The sequence below is a fragment of the Carassius auratus genome, unplaced genomic scaffold, assembly GCF_003368295.1.
Source record: "Carassius auratus strain Wakin unplaced genomic scaffold, ASM336829v1 scaf_tig00214998, whole genome shotgun sequence".
NCBI lineage: Eukaryota > Metazoa > Chordata > Actinopteri > Cypriniformes > Cyprinidae > Carassius > Carassius auratus.
Genome location: NW_020527900.1, coordinates 1 through 6,181, shown reverse-complemented (window position 1 = coordinate 6,181; position 6,181 = coordinate 1). Strand labels below are relative to the sequence as shown.

Genomic DNA, 6,181 nt, shown 5'->3' with positions numbered 1-6,181 from the left:
GTTATGTGTGGTACAACATTGATGTTGATCTCTCAAAAGACTTTTCAAGTCCGCAGTTATAGTTTTTCACATATACATCTTTTTTATAGCTCCTAAAATGAGCAAATAAGCTGTGCATCATCTCTGTGATTTGGGAAGGAAATGACTGAATATGGTGAGTACTGACACCTGCAACTGTGTTCACCAACACTATTACTCTAGAATGGTTATTGCTGTTATTGCTGACTTATTGTTTTGTCTGTTTGTTTGAATTAAGATGAAGCTAATTGATGAAGATATCAATTGAATGGCCACCGAGTGCATCACTGCTACCTGAACCCATCAGTTATCTGCTGTGAAGACTGCATTCACAAACCGCTCTACTGCGACAGCTCAGATGTTACGGCCTGCAAAGTAAACATCACAGCTAAACAACGAGAGCTAGTTGTGGTGGGATTCTTTTGGCCAATATCCCCAACAAGAATCAATGTTAAGTCCAGTGCAACAATTATAAATAAAAATACTATATATTGTTTATTGATTTACCATAACCTAAATACATGTTTTGGCCCTCCAGGACATCTAGACCAGGTGGAGTGTGAGGAGGACCGTCAGAGACTCCAGCCAGCCGAGCCATGGATTGCTCTCACTGTTACCATCAGGCAGACGTTATCACAGAACCTACACCAGCAGACAGTGAGACAAGTTCCTTTCACAGGCAATCAGACTGAACTGAACTCATACCAGTAAAACCATACACACCCCACCAACCTCATATGCCCTGCACTCTTATCAGTTATGCTGACTGGACTCAATATTATTATGCACCCTGACATTCTGTTTGCACTAATTCATACCGTGCTTTACTGCAGAGATGTATGTGTACTGTGATTATTATTGTTTTCAATTCATGCTCTCTGTATAGCATAATTTTTAACATATATTGTTCTCTACCTGAATTGAGTCCCTTATATATGTGTGTTGCATATATATATATTCAGAATTTGTATTTCATATATATTCATGAATTAATTCATTTGTCATCCATACTGTCACGCTGCAGTCTGCACCCAAGACTTTCATCACCTGTATACTTGTGTTCATTGTATTGTGACAATAAAGATATTTGATTTAAATTAGTTACATGTCTTTTGTTCATCAGTTGTGCTGTAGGGTGCTGCATAACAACTGCAAAAAAAAATGTATGACATGGAAGATTATGATATGTCCAGGACATGGACAAGCAAGAAGAGGAAGAAAAGCAGGAGAGCTCTAAAAACTTGATGTGATTCTTTGGGGCTCAAGACATTTCACCATGCATGCATTTGCATGGCTTCATCTGATTAGAAAAACATGGTTTTAACATAACCCATTTTTAATATTGTTAAAAATTGTATATCATTTGTCTTAATACACTACTTTAGTTGTCTTTATGTTGTATCCTCCAGTAAAGTACTGCACATGGTGTTGGATAATAAAGTAGGGTGAATATTTCTATATTAAGAATGGTGTTTGGTAAATACACCATTTAATTTTGTAAACAATAGTTAAATGTGTTTTAATTAAGAAATGAATATTTGGTTACGTTAATGACATTCAGTTAGATGAAGGGCAGGCTGAAAGCTGCATTAGAAGATACTGCATGGACTATAATGCTGCAGGAATTACATGTACAACTGAAGGTGATGGACAAGGGAAAGATCAACATGAATCCAGTACTGTATAATAAGCAAGATGAGCATGCACATTACTGATGTTTAGTACCCGAGGAGGACAAATATGAGGAGTATTTTACACAGAGACACAAATTAGCTCTTAATATTATGATTCTTTGCATTGCATGAATTGTATGGCTTTGCACTATAAACTACACACTCTCTGTACCTTGTCTTAATGAATGACACATTGACACTGTGAAAGTACAATGAAGTGTCACAGTATGTATTGGTTGTTTAAATTGGTGTCTTTGTTTACTTTCAATACTGTATCCTTGCACCTGATATAATTCAATATTTGGAGCCTATTCCAAATAGGCACTGATGTATATTTTTATGGTTCTATTCTTATTCTAAGATAAACATGACTTACAACTTACATATTGGCAATTTGTTGAAAAGAAAAACTTAAAAATTATGACTCAGCACAGTCTGTTGTCCATGATGAGAAAAGGTATGTGTATGTTTTACTGCCCTTCCATCTTCAAGGGCCCAGTAGAGTCCCCTAGAAGAGCAAAAAAATGTAAATTTCAAATGGCTGTAAATCAAAGTCTGATTATAGTGTCAAAGAAAAAATTGGCAGGACAACTACTTATGCTATGCTAATTAAATAATGTTGGACAGAGTTTTCAATCATATATGGAAAGGTGGTATAAAGGTGTTTAAAAAAGTGCACTTAGTAAAATATCGAATTTCAGCCTGCCTCTTAAATATGTCATTACTGTTGCACAATGAACATGTTTAGATTACCCTTGTTAAACTAGATTGCATTTTCCCTTTTTTTTAATTATTAAACATTTTAAACTACATTACCCATAAGCCTCTGCCATTCTATCGTTTGAACGCGAGTAATATTAGCGCTGGTATTTGGAGTTTATTGGAGTTGTGCTTAGGGTTAGGGTTACGATTTCGGTAAAGAGGTAATTTCTCACGACATAGCAACACTGCATTGTTAACTGAAGGTGTTACTGACTTAATAATTACAGTCAAACGGACTTTGCAACATTAAGCGGTTTATAATTTGGGTTAAAAGATAGTCCAATCACAGCGAGTTCTGCGAGAGCCAAGGGAACGTCAAAGCCAATGGCAACCCAGTTGAACAGAGGCGTCACACTAACTTGTACATATATGGTCATTTATGCCGGGAGCTTCCGGGTTCCTGTAGTGAATGGACAGAAGCTGCAGTTACCCTGATGCAGCAAGAAATACGTTGATTAAAGGTGTTTTTTTGTTTTGTGTTTTAACGAAGGTATAATGATTCCCATTGTATTGAATAGGCTACATTGTTTACACTAATATTAGTGTACAGTACTTAAACTCAAAAGTTTGCATATACTGTGTGAAAAATAAATGTCAAAATGTTTCATTTGCTTAAAAAAAACATCTCTGAAGATTATTTAAACACAATATTTTTCTACTACTCAATTTTCCTTCTGTAATATTTACAATGTATTTATAGTGTATTAAAGGTAAACAATTATCACATCTACGTTTCATGGAAATGGACCCTAAAAACTTGCCATTCTTAGATCCACCAGTTGAACTATAGGAATAGAAAACAAACAAACAAACATCATGACATCAATCACTCATTGTCTAGTCATTTTACAGTGTTTATTGATATGTCAAACTTTTCGCAGATAAACATAGTGCCCAGAACAGTCATCTCTCCAGTTTATTCCACTATGAAAAAAAAGAAAAAGTTGATAAAAAAAAAAAAAATGCATAGAGGTAACTAAGTGAAAACAAACAAACAAAATTGCAACAGAAACTCCCTTCAAAAAACATAAGTTTAATATTCAAAAATAAAAAGGAATTTGTTTTACAGAAATCCTGACAAAGATGCCAAGAATATCAAGGCTACAGTTGAAAATATATTGTTTTCTTCCCTTTATCAACCAAATAGGCAAAAATGATTAAGAACAATGCTCCAATATTTTACAATTATCACCTTTAAAAACATATATCCTGTAATCATTGTTTGCTTCTATTGTGAATAAATGCAAAACAAATAATGGTTAATAATAATAATTATTATTTATGTGTATATATATATATACAGGAGTGCTTATAGTAGAGATTGGAGTGATGAAATGTAGAGGAAAAAATGAATACAAGCAGAAATGCTAAGACTGGAGGTTGGCAGTAAAGGACTGAGGAGCAGATGTGTCACACAAGAGAGGAAGATCTGGAAGCTTTTTGAATGGCCTGATATTGTGAAGAGCTGATGAAGAATGATTAAGTTATCTGTGAGAAATCCTGCAAGAAGAAACAAAGATAATTTATCACATTATGGACAACAAAAACACTGACAACAACAAATGGCAGAATACAACATACTGTAACTGCAGTGTGCATAGCAGTAATTGTACAGTATTGTCTGTTGGTGTGGATGCTAAAATACTTCTCATTATAGTTATTGGTCTTTGTGTGAACAACTTTAAGTGATCTGATTGCCCAAATTCATTGAAGACCTGATGTGTAGCACTTGAAAAGTTAAACTAGGATTTCCATTCTCTTGCTTCTAAGACAGATGTGTTCAGTAACATCACCATAGAAAGAAAGGCAGACTATGAGGTGTGGACAGATATCATGTACTGTTGAAACAGGAAGAGGCGGCACCAATTTGTAAAGATTAATAAAGAATACAATGGACTTCATTTAAACTTCGTGATATAAACACTCTTACAATGGGCACAATCTGATGGGAGCTGTGGTAATGGCCAATAACAGCAGTAGGAGTAAAAGTTGTAGAATTTTGTACAAGTACGCTTGTGCAATATAATATGATTATTGGATGAATTATTACTACTACAACATGCTCTTTGTTGAGTGTTCTTCCTGATGGGCTAAGTGAACCAAAATTTAAGAAACATCAAATGCTGAGAAAAATGTATCTGACGTACCATTGGAAGTGTTTGCCTTTGCAGCTTTTGGTCTTCTTCATAAATGCACAAGATGGTCCAAATTCAAATCCTATGACAGGCCTTCCTGAAATATAAACATGTTGAGACAGTGGTGTTAAAATGATCTGTGACCAAAATATTTGATTACCACATAATACAAGGATGCGTTCATTAAAGCAAATCAGTTATAACTAAGAGTCTTCAACATTACCTGTGAAGGGTTGATCCTTTGAAGGACTTGTTCAGCCCCCTTGACAGCTTCTTCAATATCAGCATTGGGAGCGTGGAGTTGAAGTTCCCTGTTAATTCTAGCAGAGCGAGAGAGAGAGAGAGAGAGAGAGAGAGAGAGAGATTTTACAAGAGATGGCTTCTTTAAAGATCTGCTGGATTACAGGGTTGTTGTGGAGTATGTAATCCGACGTAACTGCAAGACAGAAAAAACACTGAATTACAATTACATCACAAAAAGATATTAAAGGCATGGCAAACTTAGTGGTTACTGTGCTTTACAAATAGTGTAGAGTAAAAACAGTTACTGTGGTAAAATCCTGGTAAGTGTTGTGGTTATTGTGTGTTAGTAAATACAAATACCAGAGTAAAACTATGGTTACTATGGTAAACCCATAGTAAATGTTGTGGTTATTGTGTGTTAGTAAATACAAATACCAGAGTAAAAACTATGGTTACTATGGTAAACCCATAGTAAATGTCGTGGTTATTAGTGTGTTAGGTAAATACAAAATACCAGAGTAAAACTATGGTTACTATGGTAAACCCATAGTAAATGTCGTGGTTATTGTGTGTTAGTAAATACAAATACCAGAGTAAAACTAATGGTTACTAGGTAAACCCATAGTAAATGTCCGTGGTTATGTGCGTTACAAAGTCCAGAGTAAAACTACGGTTACAGTGAGAAGCATGGTAATATGCTGTAGTTACTGTGTGTGTATTGGCTACACATGACGTGGTCAAGCAAAAAGTTAGGCTAGTATTGTAAAATATTGCTAAATGTGTGGACTTTTTAACACGATCAACGATTATCACGCGATATTGGGTTGGTGTGCTTTGTTGTTGCTTGTATTAGTCATGTCTAAAAGCTGAAGACCCATATGTCAAATCATAAATTTATTTAAAACTGCAATCAGGTCTATAAACAGTACAGGTTAGCTTTAGGCTAATGACAATGGTAGGCTAGCTGAGCAGCGCCACTGACCCATAATTGAGCATAAACTGCCCTTTAAAAACACGGCCCTGTCTAACGTGATGCAGAAATACTGAAATAATTAAAACAATACGCTTAACCACGTGATATCATTACAAAAAGAAGAATAAAAAAATATATTTACCCTTGCTTACCTGTTTGAAGGTGTACGCGCATCAGGTGAACTGAACGAGCCTCGCTTGTGACGTCACTGCCGCTGAAGATGATGCGTGTTATTTGGACGCATCTGCTCTCCACCGAAATTAATGGGAAGGATTGGCGTATCATATGCACGCAAAAATGGCATTTGGCGTATGCATTACACGCAAATAGAAAGTGTAAAGTCGTGTTATTTATACGCAGACTGATGAGAACGGTTT

At 35.4% G+C, this 6,181-nt stretch overlaps 1 long non-coding RNA gene across 1 annotated transcript; it reads left to right on the top strand.

Moving 5' to 3' along the window:
- The first annotated feature begins 246 nt into the window (after positions 1-246).
- Positions 247-1,118, top strand: LOC113093400 (uncharacterized). Its single transcript, XR_003287735.1, has 2 exons — positions 247-468; positions 557-1,118. It is a non-coding gene; the product is annotated as an uncharacterized LOC113093400 (long non-coding RNA).
- The last annotated feature ends 5,063 nt before the right edge of the window (positions 1,119-6,181 follow it).